Raw genomic sequence first — 20,298 nt, 5'->3', positions numbered from 1 at the left:
TATGCAGGGCCCCCAAGGTTCCCTAAATTAAAGGTGACCAGTGTAAACTCAGTGAGTGCCCTTTTCTATTCTTTGCCCTTGCTTTTGCCTACAACTCCTATCACTTTATTACCTGCAAATAACTCCCAGGAAAGAGTAAACACTCATGAGATACCTCTGTGGTCTCGTATTTTTTTTTAGTGATTTACTGCAAATATATTCAGCATTTTGACTGATTAAATAGACCTTCGGCAACCTTGAGGGTCACTGTGTAGAGTATGTACATAGAAAATGCATCAGCCCATTGTACCCTGGCAGCTAATGAGATTGGTCGTTAAGTAAATGACACAAAGCCTACAAAAAAAGCTTAGCAGCTCACTAGAGTATCACAGAGTGTCCCTGCACACCACACAACGACACAAACAGTGGACTAACCTAGCCCACCCCTGCTTTATTCTACATCACTGCTTCCCTGATGTCAGCGTGAGAGGCAGAACAAAGGCTAAAAGGCACACGGTAAGTCAGTCTGACAATTATGCCCTAGGGAGAAAGTAGAGCAAATCTTAGCCTAACCATGGGGTTGAAAGTCCTTTTCTAGACAAGTAGGTCATAATGAAGGGATTTTTTTTCCCCCCCGTCACTTCATGAAGGGGAGAAAAATGTCTCTGGAATCAAGGTTGGGTTTGTTTCTTGTTTGTTTGTTTCCTTTTCTCTCAGCCTGATTTGCCAGCTTTCAAAAGTTTCTGGAATTCCGAAAGTAAGGTGAAACAGTATGTTTTGTGAACTGGATATTTTGGTTATAATCTAGTGAAATAAATATTCTTTGTAGGAACTGCCACACAGTGAGCATTGACTCAGATATACATTATGTCTGATGAACTTTACAGACAGAAAGTTTCTTTTTGCTTCTCTGTAAAAATGTACTGAAAATGTGTTATATATATGAATACACATTTCAAGCCACTAGCCAGCTACTCTACACCCCTAAATGCTTGGTACAGTTTTTACAATGAAGTTGCTACTATAATTTTGGGATGTTTTTTAAAACAGATTTTTACATGGTGTCTTTCTCAGTGTTGTCTTTTACATGAGCTGAAATTAAAAGAGTTGAAGACTGCTGTTAAGCAGTTGCACAGTCATTACTTATTTTATTTGCACAGCAGCAAATTATTCAGCTGATATCATAGAATAGCAGGTGCCTGCCTGTGTAACCAATGATAAAATCTTTTCTAGCAGTGTTTCAGTTTAGTACCTCAGGACCCTTTATTTTGCTGAAAAATGGCAACAGGAAGTTGCCGGAAAGTCTTGTTTGCATTGCTAAAATGTTTCTGTCTGCTTTGCACTTTGGAGGCTCAGGGGATGTTAGGCTCAAAACAACATGATATTATTGCAAGATGCCTGTGTGAATTAAGTAATGCTTCTCCTCTTCTCCCCACAAAACCACTGAAAACCATATGTTTTAAGAATGTTTTCTCAAATACAGATGGTTAAAGAAGTAGGGTTTAGATATCAGTGTGCATTACAGTTGCTCTCTTATTGGGTCTTTCGGTTGTTTTTCTTTCTGTTTGTTTGTTTCGCTTTGGGACAGTTACTTAATTTAGAAAAAAACCCTTGTTAATATCTGTGTATTTAGGCATATCAGGATAACCTGTTAACTTAATTAAAACTCTTTCACAGGTTACAGAAGTCAGTTCATTACGATATGTCACTTACCCAGGGACATCCTTTTTTACTGCATGGGCAATAGAATTATCACTTCAGCTTACAGAAGGAGAAAATGTGACATTTGAACATATACATTTGATGATTCCTTGCAAAGGGGTATGTGCACATGCATGTATACAAATCCATGTGTGCATATTTATATAAAAAGTGTACATATGCAAAAAACTGTGTTCACCTATATAGCATCCCAGTTTGCTGAAACTCAGTATATATTAGGTATATCTGCAGTTATATCTGCTTCTGCATTTCCCAATAATTCCAACTTAGAGAATGTAATAGAGAAGTAAACAAACTCAAGTAAAATTTAGTATTTTATATTTTTTTTCCATATTTTTAAAGTTATGTGCGTCTCAGCAATGTTTTCCCTATGCTACCTCAGCAAATATGAGATATGCAGGCATCAGAAAGCAAGCTTTCTTTCTGAGTTAAGTCCTGTAATTCAAACCTAAATGCTAGATCAGCAGAGATTCAGTAAGCTACAGCATTACAACACAATTTTGCTTTGAAATTTGGTAATTGATATAAAGTTTTAAGTTTATTTTAACAGAAAAGATTCGAAGATATTTGATGTTCAGGGGCATCTCTGCAGCTTTTAAAAATTAGCATATCCCTATCACAGACTCACCATGCTTTTTACATACCTACATGAACAAGACTAAAGGGTATGTGAAATTTCAGCATTCACACAGTAAGTTCCACTGTTTATACTACTGAAAGTAGAGAGTGATTTCACAAGGGTAATGCACATGCAGCAGTTACAAAAATCATACTGCTACTGTGATCTGACAGGTTGAGTCTTAGTAAGTTTTAGTAGTTTTTCACAGCTTCTTTTTTTTTCTCTTCTCTGTAATTTCCTTGATGCACCTGAGAGAAAAGACAAAGAAAACTTGATTTCTGACAATTAATGTCATTTATCTGATCTCCCGGATAAGCTGTAACATACCAGATTTCCAGAAACTACTTTTCTGACTTTTTGGACCTTATAATCCAATGAGGACTTTGTCCTTATCTTGATGCACAGTTCCAGTGGACAACAATATGATCTGAAAAACTTTAAGGCATTACATAGCTAATTTTAATAATTCTAATTCAGTTTTTTTGCGTGTTTATAGATTTTCAGGCCAATAATCCCAAGATATCTGATACTCCTGTCAAGCAAGTATCTCCAAAGTCACTGACAATCCTCACAGAAGCCTGGTTCTGTGGCTCCAAAATAAAATGTAGCAGACAATATGTAGAGTAAACTTTATATTCTATTATATCCATATGAATATAGAGCATCTAGATAAAAATCTCTTACTGACCTGATTAATTTTGGAAGTATATATGTGTACCTGGGACTGAGTCACTTCCTTGTAGTTATTGTACGCGTAGTTGTGGATGTTTGAAAACCAAATAAACAGGATCAGTGCTTCTGGATTTTAATTATCCTGAACGATTTCAGACTAAAGACACTGCTTAATTAGAAATAAAAAAGGTTATCTTCTTCTTAACTTTTTTTAGTACTTACATAAAATGTCTTTGTAGGAGAATTACTCTCTTTTATGTTCTGGAAGACTTTTAATGATATAACAATTTTTACCTTTCTAAATAACAGGTTTCTAAAAAAGGTGATAACCTAACAGCAAAAGTTACTTTACAATAAAAAACAGAGTTTACCTTCTTGGATAGATGAACACTGACAAAAACATTTGTACACTTGAGTGATTCCACTGATGTGAGGTTGATGGCTCTCTTTAATAGAGTAAAGCAGGTGGGTAAGTGTTTTGAAGATGAGGGATTATTGATTTGCTTAGGAGATTCAAGTAACATCTAACACATTTTTCAGGTTTGGTTTCATATGTGAACTTTTCCCTCCACTAAGGAATTTTGGTTAAAAAGAGCTAGATTTTCATTTAAACACATGTATTTAAATTCTGCTCCGTGAGGCATTAGATTATAAAAAATGCTTTAGGACTTTTCCAAAACACAATTTCAAGTGAGGACCAGAGATCCCAATTCTTCTTAATGGTATTTTTCCAAGTGGTAGAGTCACTAGGTCAGTTCCCTAAATCTCACAAGAAAATTTGACACTTTCAATGCCTTTCCTGCCCCCAAGTTAGTGTACATGTGCAGCATCTGGATTGGCACAACAAAGTAGTAATGGCTCCAAAGGCACCGTTATGGACTATCAGGTCAATAATCCTTATGCTAAGAAGGATTTACATGATACAGAGTAATGGCTCTGTTGTTTCTGAAGTAAAAATCCACCTTTTAATGAGCATCAAAATATTGGTTTTCACTCTTCACATTGGCAATACTAAGGTAGCTAATAACACTAACACATGCAACTTCCTCATATAAAGGTTTTCATTTAAATGCTTGCATAAAATAAATGTTAAAATAAATGTAGGTAGGTAACTGCAGAATGCCAAACCGAGACTTTTTTGAAAATGTACTTATTATTGTTCTCAACTTTTTTTTCCTTCCCATATTAGAAGAGTTATAGGGTATGTACATCCTATTTTCTAGAATTTTTGTGATGTAGCCTAGAAATAGATTAGGTTTAGGGGCCCTTTTTTTTTGTTTTGTTCAATTTTTCTACTGGGTGACTTTCTCCTACTTCAGGCAGAAGTTTGACACATTCTAACACACATGATCTTGTTACAAAAGCAAGTTTGAAAGTAAAATCGGCTGTCATAGAAATCCACAGCTGTGAATTTTTTATTTCCTATGGTTTAATTTCTTGTGATAAAAAACTCCCCAACAAAACCTTTCTTAAATTTAACACATTTGGTGAAAAAGTATTTTCTTCCCTAAGAATGTGGTTAACTCAGGCTCTATACAAGGTACGGAAAGCCACCAAAACCTAAAGAGAAGGAACGAGCACTGTGACAAAAATGAAGAGACTAAGTACACATGACATTCAACATTTAGTGAACAGAGTGCAACTGAACACATAAATCACACTAAACAGCACTAACACTTGGTCAAAGGAAACATTTATTTATGGTTCAAGTGTATGCTCAAGCTACTCTATGGAGAACCTTCCCATTATTTCTGTGAGAAACAGTACTGCCTACAAAAAGGGTTAAAGAAAATGCATTCTGTTGCATCTGCTTACTAAATCCCTTACTTTAGTAGAAATTCAAATTTTGTAAAGATTATTCGTTTTATTGATGCATATAATTATAATCACAAGCCATCTGCTGATTTGGCAGGCATGGTTAAAATTCTCTAACTCTCATAACCTTTCAAGTACAGTGCCCTTGGGACTCTATTTCACTTTTATATTTTGGAAAACATGTAGGGACAAACAAGAGAGGTCATCTGCCGAAAGTCAGACCTGTAAAACATTAAAAGAATATAGATCATGATGACTGCCCTTGTTTTAATAGAAAAAAAAAAGTATTTTCTGTTTTATTTCTCACTTCAGGAAGGATTATACAGGTTTTCATCGTACACTTTGGGAATTTGAATTTTTTTCTATGGATTAAAGCTCTCTCCTAGCACCTCTGGGATCTGGGTTCCAAGTCTAAACTAAAAGAACAAATATTGTTCAGTTTGCTTGCCACAGGTGAATTAAACATATTTAACCTTGGTCTTAATTTTTCTTTTTACACAATTCTCATTGCATTTCTATTTGAAATGTTTTAACAAACACTATTCTCAGGGGTTTTTTTTAATTATTTACTGAGTTCCACTGAGAGACACCTATCACATATTTAGCTTTTTCCTGTGGAGCTCAAAAGAGCATTTTCATGACTAACATTCTTCACCACAGTCCTTTAGAAACAAATGCCTTTATTTATATTAGCATACCATTGACTAGTGGTTAGACACAGTTGCAAACGTTTGGGCTTTTGGTTCGGGAGCAGTTTAGTTCTCCATTTTCACCATGTGTAGCCAAACTACTTTATACTTGAGAGTTCTTTCTTTTTTTAAAAATCTTTGTTGTTGTTGGCATTGTGTTTCATGTGGTGTTACTCTGCTGCTTCTAGCAGAAAACAACCACAAGGGGAAAAAAACCCAAAAAACCTCTAATGTTCTCTCTGTCAATAAAAAACCAAAAATTATCCCATTTCAATGAGTTTTTTGATATTGCCAATGCTCTGATTTAGGACAAGGGGTGTTTTTGAGAAAAAATGCATGAAGGTAGAAAAACTTGGTGTGGAATGGGATAGTCCAGTGACTTCCTGATATTAGCAGAAGGCAAAGGCAGTTACCCTTCAACAGAGCTGTCTTGGCTAATGCTGTATTGATGTGTATCTCTCAGGAATAAAAGATGCAGCTCTCACTTCTGTTTAATTAGTGTATCTTAAGGCCTGTATGCACCATGCATGCTGCTTTACTCCTTTCGAAGGTTTGATTCTCACCCCACACCCTCATTATGACAAGCAGGAGGGAAATGCACATGTTTGAAAGTGTCTTCACAGCTGAAACTAGGGAAACAGGCCGAGAGTAGCTCTGGTTTATTTCACAACCAATTAAGTATGACATCTGTTGAAACTCGGGAAATAAGTCTCCCTTCCCCCTGTTCATATACTTACTTAAGCTGCCAGTCTTTTGTTTGGATATGATTAATTTTACTAACAAGACTTTTTTTCTTTGGAGTAAATACACAAAATAAAAATAATAAAAAAAAAGACATTAAACTTTTTGTTGGTTTTTTTGTTTGTTTTTAAACTGCATTTCTTTTAGTGCACTGGACACAGCTCTGTCTGACATTCCTAAATCAAGCAAAGAATTGTGATAATAATTATTTGCCTAAAGATTCACCTTTACATTCTGAAAAAAGTGTATGTTTGTGGCAGGCAACGTAGGCACGATAACATTTTCATTTCTGAAAATTTGGCTCTTATAGCTCCCAAGGGTCAGCAAAAGTTGCTAGAAGGAATTTGGGTTTTTTAATTTATTTACTTTTATGGTTGAAAACTTGGCACAGAAGAGAAGACACAAAATAAAACAGGGCATGTGGAATTATGTATGGTTCAAACAAACCAATAAAAAAGAATTAAATGCAGATCCACTGTCACTGGTGACATCAGGTTTCTCAAGTATGCAACAGTTCTTAGTAAACCAAGCGAGAAACACAGATAAGCTTTAACAGCAAACTTTATTCATATCAGACAACAATAGCTGAAGCTGAGACACACTTCCCATTTATCAGACACTAATCCAGTGATGCATTTACTTATCAGGACAACATTTATTCCTTCACAAAATATTGTCCAATGCAAATACTAAAATGATGATATTCCAGTCCATAGCAACTCTTAGAGTTCAGTTTCCCTCTGTTGTGCTTAGAACTTGATTGTCTTCTTTCTACTATATCTAGATAAGAAATATTTGCCCTATCATGCTGACCTTTTTTTCTTTGCCTCTTGGCACTGGATTCTTCTGTGGCTCTGAGGCCACACTGCTCATGTCAAAGCTGTGGCTAACTCCACATTTCTGTAAGTTACACCATCCACTAGTGCTCCCTTTTATTTGTTCATCACTTTCGTTTTGCTTGCCAGTTCTTTCCTACGAGGACTGGCACTGCCTTCGTTCCTGGAGGATGGTTTCCTACTCTGTTTCTCTTGCCTTCTCAACCTTATTTTACAGTACAGCTCAGAGCCACATATCATGCGTGTTATTTAATCTATAAGATGCTGCTCAGCGATTGCCGTAGGTTCCATGGTTAGAAATCCTTTGGTGAAATGTCAGTGTGCACAGTGGAAGTGTCCAGACCTGAGCCAGTCATACAGATTCGCTTTGGAGTCAGTGGAAAGAGGCATCTCTTGGATGTCATTCCTCTCATCCTGAAGTAGAATATGAAAAGTATCACACATGTACATAGCATCAGAAATGCCTGCAGGTTGCCCACAGAGACTGTCGGAATCCAGCATTTACGGACTCAGAAATATGGATTTGCATTTCAGGCATGTAAAGTTATGAGGATGAATCTTGTCATTTCCATCCAGCCTACAAACTGGACTTTATTTCATCTTATATCTTCTCTACAGAAAAACATACTAGTCCTCATTTTTTCATACAAGACAGTGATATGAATAATATCATATATCTTAGACCAAAAGTCTCCTTTTGCATATATGTGACACTGATGAAAATCTGTGTTTGTTCAGATATTAATGGAGAGCCGAATAACAAAACTGAATATTGTTGTACAACTCAGAGAACCAAATTTTGCCCCTGAAATGTGATTTTTACAAAAGGGAAGGTGTCAGCTACCTGCTTTCTTTTTAGAAGGCATTGTGTTTCCTTTAAGGAAAGTCTTTTTCTTCTCAAAACTAATTCTTAAAACAAAAATTAAAAAGAAAGCTGTAAAGTTTTAACAATATCCATTAATTTCAAAATACAGTGAATATTTCTACCTTAAATCAGTTGGCTTTTTTTTAAACATTGGTGATAGAAGTATTTCCATTTTCCTGTTGGTCACTACCCAGAGTCCGTAGGCACTTTTAGGGGTGATTTTTTCTCTTTCCTCAGGCTTTCAAGATTCTGTTTCTCAAGCTTCAAGGTAATAGAAGGATAGATTTGATTATGGTTTTGTACTCTTTCAGTGGATGATTATAGTGATTCAATATTTCCCATGCTATCATAAAAACTATAAGCAAGCTTTCAGATAAAAATTTCATTTGCTGTACATACTATTTTCTTTCATTTTTTAAGAGATTTGATGACAAGAATTTTGAATTTTACAGAATTATTTTTCATCCCCATGATTTTAGCACATAGATGTGTGGTAAACAAATCTTCATCTTTTGAATCTCTAGGGAGAGGTTCTCAAAATGTCTTCAGACCAAGGCAGAGTTCTTAAATTCTGTTTCTAGGTGGTCAACTCTAAATTCCTTTAGGGTTCAGAACGGCATTGAACTCCACAAATCTGTGCTAACCCTTATGTAGTGAATGGTCCCTATGGAACAGCATGTGGAACAGTGCTATCCTAACCCATACCATGGAAGGCGCAGGTTGTCCTTGGAAGCAGGGAGCCATAGTCAGGTCTCTGACAGTGCTTTGCCTTTTCAGACTCTTTCCTTGAGGGCAGGATAGCCAGAGTAGTAAATTCTGCTGTAAGATAATGCTCAGCTTGATCTAATTTTGAAACAATGAATTTTACAAAAGGGTTAGTAACTAAGTAACTATGTGTTGTCTTCAGTAGCACTTTCACAGGGGAAACTCAAAATCAGTAAAAATAATGCCCAAAATTGTGGTAATGCAGAGTTCATTATGGTATAAATTGACACCAGTTCAATAAACATAACCCTTGATAATGTTGTAACATTTATCCTGAAAAGCTTAACCAGCTCACATATAATCTCTGAGTTTTCTTCCCCAAAGTCAACCCTTCAGTGGCTGTCATTAAAAAGTGTCTCCTTACATATCTCTAATTCTAAATAGTGTGAGAGACTTAATAATTCTAGATAGCGTGAGAGCTTTAGCCCTGAATGTTTTGGGCTCAGTATTATTTATAGCAACAATGTTAGCATTACCACTTATTGTTACTAATGTGAATAATGTGTTACTATTTTGTGATCATTGAAGAAGTGCTGCCTTCGAACAGAAAGCTCAGCATGCAGACACCCTCCAGGTCACACAGGTTACTTCCCTATTTATTCTGGGGTGATAGGAATCTATTTATCAGTTGCAATTTAGATAAAACTTTAGGAATAAAGAAGTTAAGTTTATAAGTAAGTGGGCACAATGTGGAAGACATAATGATTTTTGGCACTACATTTTTCTCCTCCTTCCTCCTGAATCTCCAGTAGAGATTCCTCCCAATAGTAGGACTATCATCAGCCCAATAAGCTCTTTAGAAAAGCTGCCTTCTAGTACTGCAGTTGCTTCTGTGTACAGCGTGAACTCTACTTCTAGTAGAGAGCTAGTAAGTGTGGCTACTGACAGAGGTCAAGTTAAGCAGACCAAATCTCAGGAAAGGATGAAACTCATCCCAAGTCATTGGGGTTTTCTATTCACTAAGGGAAGAGGACTTTTTCCCTATTTCTTGCCTGTGGATAAAGAAGGAATAATGTTCTTGAGAACTCAGGAAACCTAAGACAAGCTAGTAACATGTGAAGACTTTGACTGGGTGAAGAATGGCCATGCTATCCCTGAGAATGTATTTTTTAACATCAACAGTGAGAGAGATACAGTGTGTTGGAAGAAGGAATAGTCTTCTGGTCAGGGGAAGAATCTGAGACAAAGTGGACATTACATAAAACAGTTTTCCCTGGCCTGACCTGAGTGATCCAAGGTTTCTTTGAATCCTTAAGCCCAATTAATGCACCTTCAGGAAATTCACTTTCACTTAAAATTACAAAACCAAGCAGGAGAATTGCTTCTAATAGAGCAATAAATAAATATCTGTCTATTAAAAGAGCGTAATCACACAGCTCACATTTTCTCTCTGTTTGGAGTGTTCAAGCTGTCAATACAGCTTGCACAACCTCAAGTGCCTGACAGACAGAGGTGGATCATTACAGTAATGTTTAAAGGAAAGTACACTACTAATTTTCCAGATGACCATTCAAGTGATCCCTTGGAATGCTGTGGTGCTTTTGCTTTGGTATTTTCAAAAGGAAATTTATTGTGGTTTTGAGCTACCAGTCCTGCAAGTTTAACCTGGAGCGGGAAGCTTATGTTTCTTCTTCCATCATCATATTAACATGACTGTATTCCTGTCTTAAATTTGTCAATTATCATTATCTCATGTGACAGCAAGGAATTCAGACTCAAATAATATCTTCATGAACAGGCCTGTTGCAGATAAAACTGCAGGTAGCTGAGCTCATTCTCACATGATGTGTACTGCGTGTTGTCCCTTTGGTGTCTGGTGAAAATTTACTTTCTCTGCTAACATCTGCAGATCTTACAACAAGGAAATCTGCTCAGATCAGGGCAACCTCTGTACAGATATTTTCAGCATAAAATCATGCTTCGAAGACAGTGCTAACTTGGAGTTCTACACTTGGTTATATGAAAACCAAACATTTTCTGAATGTTTACCCAAACAGGACTTGAGTTTTGGAAGAGCGCTCACAATACCCATCTTTAACCATAGTCTTTGTAGCCTCCCACGAGAAAGCTGAAATAACCACTAGTGATTAACTGTAGGTTCTCACTAGCTGTGCCCTTACTTTCCTGAAAAAAAAATGGAATTTAGGTGTGAATCGCTTCCCTGTTACCCCCAAAGTTTTATATAGTCCATAAAGAGGACATATGAAAATGATGCATGAGGATCATTCTTGATCTTATATGGTTATAAAGAATACATCCTGTTTACCCCAGCCAGAAGATGACGTGTTCTATTTATTTGCTATTGAATTACCTGCTAGAATTACGTAGAAACATTAGCAGATTACTGAAAGTCTTCAATCATTGCCTCATTAGAGTTTGCCATAAAAAATAGTACAAACTCTTTCCTTAAGTGTATTATTTTTTCTGCTATTATCCTTTATACTGCTTAAAACCATATTTTATTAAGAAGTTTTCTATGTCCTAGACTAGCAAGCTATAAATAAACATCCTCACTTATCAATCAGGTAAGACAAGCTAGATGGCTACAGGGATCTAACCTTCCTTATATAAACTATTATACAATATTGCAAAAAAACCCATTTTCATTAGCTTTTGTGTCCTTAGATCTCTACCCCTGTTGGCTAATTTAGTAACCTAGAGAACATGGTGATGGTCTTAAAAATACTGCTGTTTCCATGAAAAGAGACATGGGAATGGAAGGAGTTTTAAGTATTTTTTTTTTAAATTGCTTTGCAAATTCTTTGCACAACAAACCTCGCCAATATGTAAACAGGGCTCTAGCTACTGTGTTTGTCCACAGCTAGAGCTACAGATGAACACAGTGTAGTTGTGTGATGACAGGAACAGCTGACTCATTAGTAGAGAGCAGTGAAAGGTAATTAACCCTGGGAAAAGTACAGCTGCCATACGAGCTGTTCCTTTCTGTAGGATCTGATTAGAAATTAGTGTTAAACCACTGATTCTTTTAAAAAAATGTCATTGATAATTCACTTTCTCTCTCAGGTGTAGCCCCTGAAGGGGGCCTAGGATAGAACTAGTGTACAAAAGGTCTTCTATCTAAAAAGATCTTTTTTCGGAGAAGTGCCCACCTGTTTGGCTGCTTCTGGACTTTTCTTAACCATGGATATTGTCCCAGCTTTCAGTGTTTTGAGGACACCCTCCAAGTCTATGGGCAGTGCAAAGAATGCGCTGTCAAAATGATTTAAGGTAGAACACTGTTGGTTGCCATAATGGAGTCTTTAGTGAGGATGATTATTTAAAAGTTACAGCTATTACTTCTTGTATCAGGACACAGTTCTGATGCAAGATGATGCAGACCTCTTCAAAATAAAACAAAAATCTGTCTCCTGGTTAGGTGAGCACAGCCTATGAAAAAAAAAAAAAGGATTACAGCCTGAGCACAAAAGCCACTCATCACCCCACCCCTTTTCCTGAACACATTTTGGTGTTTGAGGTTCCAACATAAGAGACAGAACCCATGATTTAATGTGACATCCAAACAACAAGCCAGACTATTACATAGATATTCAGACACCTGATAGAGTCCTGTTTATCAAGAATGACATAACTATCACCTAAAATAATAGAATTTCATTAATGTGCTGTTGGAATTTTTAAACTGCTGTTTATTATTTACAGTTGCTACATGCAAAATTGTTTTGGATCGCCTTACTTTGTAAGATCTTCTGACCAGGACTGTATTTTTGTATACCTGTGTGACTTAACACCAAATGTATGTAAGTGCTTTCACATACAAATAACATGTATTATTGGGGTCCACGAGAGTGTTCTGGTTGTTTTCCATGCAGCCAGGCTTACAATAGGGAGTCTGAAGGGTAACTCTGTATAAAGGGACAAAGTTTGTAAGATATCTCTCCATAGGATGATTTTTTTCATCTTGCTGTAGTCATATTTGCTGCAATAGTATTATTATTATTATATCAATACAAAGTAGTATTACAAATATATGTTTCTGTAGTGTTATTTTCAACTCACTAGTGTTTAGTGGTATCTTGGGTCATTTTCTTACCACACATCTAAGATGTTCACATTGAAAGAAACCTTCCTCTTTCACTTCCTTTTAAAATAAACACAGTGCTTGCTGTGTGCAATATTTGAAATTAATGTTACCACAAACATATGTATATATATTTGCACACACATAAATATATGCATATAAGCATAAATATATGCATATATATATATACACCTTACTGACATTTTCAACACCAGGAGCAAAAACAATTAAAAGGAAAACAGTTAAAGATATTTTCTTAGAGAATGTTTCTCTGTATAGGAAAACAAGTGAAACAGATTTTTAAGATAAACATCAAACATGTCAAGAGTATGGTTACCTCCAGATTGCCTACTACATTAGGACAAAAGAGAATGGAAATGTGTTTTCAATTATTTTGTCATTCACCATATATTAGTTCGTACCTATCCTCCTCAGTATTGTCCTTTTTTGTTTGTTCAAATTTAGTTTTAGTAAAAAAGCTTGCAAAGAAAGAGGAAAGATTTTTTTCTTGGAAATCTCAAGTCATACCCTTGAAGTATCAGACTGAGTTTCAGAAGCAGTGAACGCATGACCAAGCTACTAAACTGACAAATGCATGCTGATAAAAATAATATTCACTACCTTAAAGTATGGTTAGAAATGCACAAAAGCACTCTATGTTTTTATTCTCATTTAGCTGAAAGGTGAACAAACTTGATGAAGGGTACAGAATAGATTAGTGGCAGAGGCAGGAAGAGAGTTCCACAATCTCTTTTTTTCCAGATACTTGCTCAATCATGGTGACTTCTATTTATGTCTGTGACAGAAGACAGGTGCCATTTTAGGAAATAATCTTTCCCCCACTTTAGAATCATAAAAGGCTCTGAGAAGAGTATTTAAACCACCATTCCCGGTGCTGCTGACCTCTCAACATAACTATGAACAAACTAAACACACTTTTCCTTGCTCCACTTACCTGACCCAAACATATGATGAGCGAAACCTTTCAAAAAAGAAGTCTGTCCTGGGGAACACTGGGTTGGTATCTGACAGTTATTAGTCAAATTTTTGGATAGTCTTCACTACTTTGATTTTCGAGGTGGTATTTTTTGTACTTGGGTTGTTTTTTTCCTGTGCTCTTCAGCATGTTACTAAGATCTTCAGGGCAGTGCAGTACTGCAAGCAAGCCCCATTATCTCTAGCAGTTAGGGTCATTACAAGTCTTTTAAATGGTGGCAGACTGTACTTCACATGGCACTCTTGAAGTTAATGAACGTATGTGATTTGCATGTTGAGGGAAGGCACACTTCTTCCCTTTGTGTGACTTTCCCTTTCTTGGGACATGTCTGTCATGCTTAATGAAGAGAGCCTTGTTGTTCAGAAAGGGCAAGATGAATGCATAGGATAACAGAATGGCAGTTATATTTCTTTTCACAAAAAAAGTTTGTATTTTTAGGTTTATTGTTTCTTTTGACTCCATGTCAGAAAATTCAATGAGCTAATTAGCCATGGGTTTTGTCTAGCATAAGTATTGTGATGTCCTAATTTTAACTATTAATTCATTAAAAAAAAAATATGTCTGGAACAGTCAGAAATCACAGAGAAGGAATACAGTAACCTAGATAAGGCTGTAAGTATTTGAGAAGTGACCACTTTTCGAACTTAATCAGCTTCAGTACATCAATAGAAATTCAGTGCAACCATAACAGCACCCCCACAAAATTGCCCTTCAAACCCATCAATTCCGAACTAGCTTGCTGAAAGTAAATCACAGGACAAAGACTAATAATGGTGGCTAAACAGCAGGTATGTAGCAACATCAGAGCCAGACCAGGATTTTCCTGATACTGAAGGAAGCTGTAACAGAGTAATTAAAGCAACACAATTTCACTGTTCTTAGTTATATTGATCTGTGTACTCAGGCATCTCCTGCTGGCCTCAATCCTGCAACTACTGAGCATCCCTTCGATGAGCAGAGCATGGTCATCTCTTGTTGAGGTCAGCAGTGATCCCCCCCCAACAGTACCTCACAAGAGAGATGACTCCACACAGTAAAAGTGATCCTGGCTTTCAGAGTAAACATGTTTTAAAAGGAAACGAACCCTGTGTTCCAGAGTCAATGACGCATGCTCTTTGAACTTTCTTTTAAAATTGCTCTGAAATCATAAGGTTGTTATAGTGTGGTTTTACTCAAAATAATGCATATCATTGTAACACAAGCCTTGAAGTTAAGTGGTTACTTTAATGAAACATAGTTACCATAGTTACCAGAAGGAGAACAGAGAATAACTTTTAGTTCTTTTGAAGCTATGAATTACTTTAAAAAAGAGGAAAAGGAATAAACAAGCATGGAAAAGTTTATTATGCAGTGTTTCATGCCTGATCAACTCTAAAAAAGGCAAACTCTCCCTAGACCAGGGCATTAACATTTTCCAGCTGAAATCTCTAATTGCCCATCAACAAACACAGAAATTACTTTTCAACTCCCTACTTTGTCTGTTTTCATGTTTTCCCCCCTTTCTTTTTCCTGAAGAAGCAGATTTTTCAGAAGTTCTGCTTTCAGCAGTTTGTTAAGAACTGTCATTTTACATCACCTATGTTGCTCTACAGTACTGTTCTAAAGGCAATAATATATTGCTTAGCACTACTCATGAAATCTGTGGTCTAGCTCTATTATTCGTTATAAACACTATCTTAAAACTGATGAGAGGGAAACAAGAATTTATCATAGTGAAGATGTCTTCTAGGACGAGCTTCATTGTTTTTCAGTTTAGCATTGAGATGTGCTCTATCCCTGAAGTGTTAATGGAGGTCACTGCTGTTGCTCTACTTCGCTATGTCAAAGGAAAAGAGTTCCTGCACAGTTGACTATTGAGAAACAAAATGTTCTTTCCAGTATATCACCTTCAGCTTGTGAGCCTCTAGAGCAGCGGTGATTAACAGGACTTTTACAAAGTTTCTGTGTAGTTACAAGGACAGCTTCAATCTTCTGTCATTTTTTTGCATTAGCTATGATTATGCTTTTACCACCAAAATGCATTTATTTTAAAGGTAACAATACAGACTCAGAGAATAGCTTATGTTTCATCTATATTTATCAGCACTCACTGTACATTTGTGTCTTCATTACCAGGAAATATTAAGGGACATTGTGCCATCTATTCCTGTTTACAGTTTATTATGCAGAGATAGGAAACACTTAGCATGTAAAATGAATGTAGAAATTATTCCTGGATAGAAACACGGACATTTCCCACTCGTTGGCTCTTTCTCCTCCATCACCGGATCAGAGTGTAATTGTCAGTAATCAGGCCTGCTTGCTGCTGATAAAACCACTCTGAATGCTAGCAGCCTTCTTTGTGTGATGACTCAATTATTCCAGAAGTGCCTCATCAAATCTGCCCCATCAGCTGGGCTAATAAATAAGGAGAAGAAACTGGCCCCCCAAAGCAAATTATAAATCCATTTGCATTAACCATTTCGCTGGTCCATGATCTAGGCAGAAATAAGCATGGCAGATTGCGTTAAGCTTATTTGAATATGTTTATAATGTTTACAGCTTGCAACCTTTTTTCTTTTTTTTCACAAGGTGTTGGAATTATCGGTCATGAGTAGCATCTAAATGCAGTTATGTTAATTACAGCAAAGCCTCTGGCTTCTTTGAGGGATAGTTTGTTGCTTAAATCAGGTGAAAGTTAAACTCTTCTGCTAGGTGAAATATGATCTTGCACATGTCACTGGAATTACTGCTCTGTTTAAAAGAGAGGATGAGTGGAAGTGAAGTTCTTTTTACGGGTTCTAGAAAGACAACTGCTTGTATTACCAGCCTGTCTCACACTGCTAATGTGACCTCTATTTATTGCAGGGAAGAAGTAAATAAAATAAAGTTTAGCCTTATAGCTGGGAAAGAAGATGCAATAGTTGAAACAGTAATAATTCTGTTTCCTGTATACTCTGCACTGAATAAAACAAGTGCAAAGAAAAGTACCCTGCCCCAAAGAAACTCCTTTCCGAAGCTCAAATTACAAAAACTATGTTTCCAAGCAGAGTCCTTCAGATTTCCAAGGCTGCCCATGCAGTGAGGCTGTAGGACAAATGAAATTCGTTTACTCATGTGTTGAATGTTATATATTCACTCCAAGATCTCACTGAGGTTTATGCAGAACTTCAGGTGTAAATTTACATACTCCAGCCTGTGCAGGATAAAGATCTGACTGCAGTAAGGAGCTAAATATATTTTTATATACTGTAATGGTAATTTTTGCTTTCACATTTTTTTTCTCGTTTACTAAATATGTTGCATTACTTTGTCTCGAGAAAGAGAAATCACTGTCACTGTAGAAACACAAGAAATGTTTAGGGATCATAATGGTGAGCTCATTGAACTTTGTTTCCTTTGCTATTACTTCTATTCTGAGTTAACAAATCACAAACTGTAGTAATTTTTAATTTCCATATTTGCAATATATCAACTAGTGATGTGGTAAATGAGAGAAAATCAAATCAATCTGTTGGAAAATGAATGTATTATGCTCAAAAAAGCTTTTGGGGTCTCTTACAGATGTAGTACAACTTTGAGTATTGAAATTCTGACAGAGAAAACAATTTCAGACTTCAGTTGAGATAATTTGCGGCTGTACAATATGTCTTTTCTCATAATTAAATTGTCAGGAACTCTAGTAATCTGACCTGAATGAGTGGACTTTTACCCATAGACAATGGGTCAACAAAAAAGGTTGTTTGAAGGGATTTGTCACACACATTTGATGTTGAGGATCAGGACCTAAACTGTGATTCACATCAGTATCCTAGTATGACTCATGGATCTCAGTAGGATGGCACTTCAGAGTCAGTACAAAATCATGTTGCACTGGAAATGGCTATAAACCAAAGAATGAATTGCAAAGGTTCCAGGTGACTTAACTGAACAATTACATTGACAAATAAAGCAACTCATACATTCTATCTTTGTGGTTTTATAAAATTTATAATTTTAGTTGGATTGAGATGTTGGTTGAAAAGGGTGAAAGTTTTCTTTGCAGACAGGCAAGCTTCACCTTCTAGAATGAAAAATATGGTTCAGACACATAGGAAGTTGAAATATAAGAATAATTTGCTGTCTTTAATTCCATTTGAATTCTTTACTAAAAAAGACAAAATGCAAGTTATGAATAGATTGGGCCAAATGAAGATACATGTGGACTCAAGGGGAGTGACCCCACCAAAGAACCTCGACTAACAAATAAGTAAGTTAGCTCTGCCTGATTTCCATCAACAATGATCTTATCATCTAAGTCACCAGTAACCTAGTTAGATGTTCTTCGTGGGCTCTTGAGGCTGAGATATTATTTTTTTCCAGTTGGCATTGCACACTTTTATGTGCACTTGCAATAGCTCAAAATTTGGCCCATGGTCAATATTATAATTCATAAAACTTAATAAAATAAAGAGTTTCTCAATAACTTTAGTGTTAGACCCTGATCATTCTTTGAAATCAGCACTAACCCTTGTTTGCTGCCTGAGCTATCAGATCCCAACACTTATATTTGAAATGTAACTTTCCTTTTGCAGTGTGGACAGGTGTGACACATAGTTTATATTCTATCAGGGGTATGTCACATCCCATGACACAGAATAATCCTACACACTCTGTTTATAGCATGACAGATACATGACATTGTATTAGACTTTTTATGAAACACCATACCTTCAAATGTGGGTACTCAGCCATGAATCAGCTGTATGGCAGCCAGCACCCTGTTATGTGAAAGAAATCGAAAATAGCACATTTAAACTTACTAACCAGTAACTTCTGTTGTGATTAAACACAGCAGAGGGGTCCAGGTTTTGCACTTTATATTGTCTTGCTTTTGTCCTACTATAACACTTTCTGCCTCACGAAGTTATCTGATGGTGTCGCATGCAAGGCAGATGGGAGTAAAATAGAAAATGGCACTGTTGCATGTAGGTTTTCAGTAAAATTTTAAAACCTACTCTCCAGACCTGACCCAGCCCTAACTCCTTTTCAGTGTACTGGTTTATTTTGTAAAGTTAAACGTGAAAAGTTTTGTATATTTTTTCTTGTCCTTTGTGCACTTTTCCAAGTGGATCTCAGCTGTGCTGTCTTAACTCTCGGTCCCTTAGGATGAGAGAGACAGCAGATGGGGTTGGGGCAGAGGGCTGATACTTCTGACAGCAAACGGCCTGGTTGCTGAGTGGAAGCTGTGAGCGTCAAGAAGCTTCTTTTCCCCAGAGAACCAACTAACCACTGAAGAAAGTTGAAAATGAGCCCTTTGAGAAACGCTATTAAAAGTAGTAAAAAATTGCAATTGTGCAGATGATGTGCTGCTGTGTGGTTATTCGGATGCTAATGAGTTTGACATTAGGAACTCAAAGGGTTTACAGCTACTCCCTTATGTGATTTAGTTCTTTATTGGCAATCTTAAAGAAAATAAATGAAAAATATATTGTTAATAAATACTTAAAATGATAGAATTTTAGACAAAAATCTGATAAGTTTTAGGCTTTAGAAAGAACTTTGCTCACCATTGTAGTTTTCTCAGAGATCTTTTGTTTTAGGTTAGTGTCTTTTGAACAAAGAGGAAGAGGCAGGTAGAAGGCTTTGAGACTCCTTTTGTTTTTTTCATGAATGTTGAAATAGAATAACAGAAAAAGAGGCCTTTGAGGATAAACAGCACCTCTTTCCAGAAACATATTGGCTAGAAAAGTGCTTAAAAAATCTTAACGGTATTGGGATGTTTTGTTCTGGGTTTTCTCCCTTCTTTGTCATCTTAAATCTGTTGTCTATTTCACTATTTGATAAAAGCTTATTTATTTTAAGTAAAAATTATCAGTGGGATGTAACTAATATCTATTGGGACATGAGCAAAAATTAGTCATTCAATAAACTCTAGCTTCCCTGAGAATCTGTTTAGAATGAGCCTTTCCAATTTCAGAAATGTAACATTACAAAATATCATCAGATATCATTAAATGAACAGTTTAAGTTCCAAAAGTTTATCTGCAAACTTTGTCATGATTGGAATAAGTTCAAGGAATAGATTTATTTTACAAAATACACTGGATAATATGTGAAACAGAGCTCTGAAATTGCAAGTGATAGCAAAATTTTTATGTTTTGATCACTCGTGCCAGCACTTATGCCAAAATGAAACTTGTTTTTAATAACTTCTCATCATCAGGTGCTCCCAGGTTGCAAGTACCTGCAACTTTAAATGTTAGAAAGGTTTGGGTATTCAGTATTTCTGAATACAAGGATCTCAGTCTTGTGCACTCATATGTAAACTTCTGCAGCTCTACTTCCTTCACTGTAAATGTTGATTTAGCGTAAGGTCCCTCACAGAAAAGAATAAAAATAGAGAATGGAGAAACGTCAAGAATTTCCTTTGGTTGGCATGTGCTGAGAACACTATCAGCCTGCCAAACTTTTAACTCCAATATTCAAAATCAGAAAAAATAAAACTGAGGGATTTTCTTCTGTTTTTAAAATATTTCAGAATGCTTCTCATTTATTTTACAGCATGTACTGAACCATACTACTTCATCAAAGAGGTTCC

The 20,298-nt window shown here is 36.2% G+C and overlaps 1 protein-coding gene across 6 annotated transcripts in view; it reads left to right on the top strand.

Annotated features, from left to right (window-relative positions):
* The window catches only part of ST18 (ST18 C2H2C-type zinc finger transcription factor), a 182,684-nt gene that overhangs the window by 88,197 nt on the left and 74,189 nt on the right, over nt 1–20,298 (top strand). The window contains exon 1 of one of the 6 annotated variants that reach the window (XM_051774242.1): nt 225–495. The exons of the other annotated variants lie outside the window; for them this stretch is intronic. The gene's annotated coding sequence lies outside the window, so the exon portion shown is untranslated. Of the gene's footprint in view, nt 1–224; nt 496–20,298 lie in introns of those variants that run through there. 6 annotated transcript variants of the gene reach the window in all.

The sequence above is a fragment of the Manacus candei genome, unplaced genomic scaffold (assembly GCF_025592945.1).
Source record: "Manacus candei isolate 608988 ecotype Guabito, Panama unplaced genomic scaffold, ASM2559294v1 h1tg000008l, whole genome shotgun sequence".
Classification (NCBI taxonomy): Eukaryota; Metazoa; Chordata; class Aves; order Passeriformes; family Pipridae; genus Manacus; species Manacus candei.
This window is presented reverse-complemented; position numbering and strand designations above follow the sequence as displayed.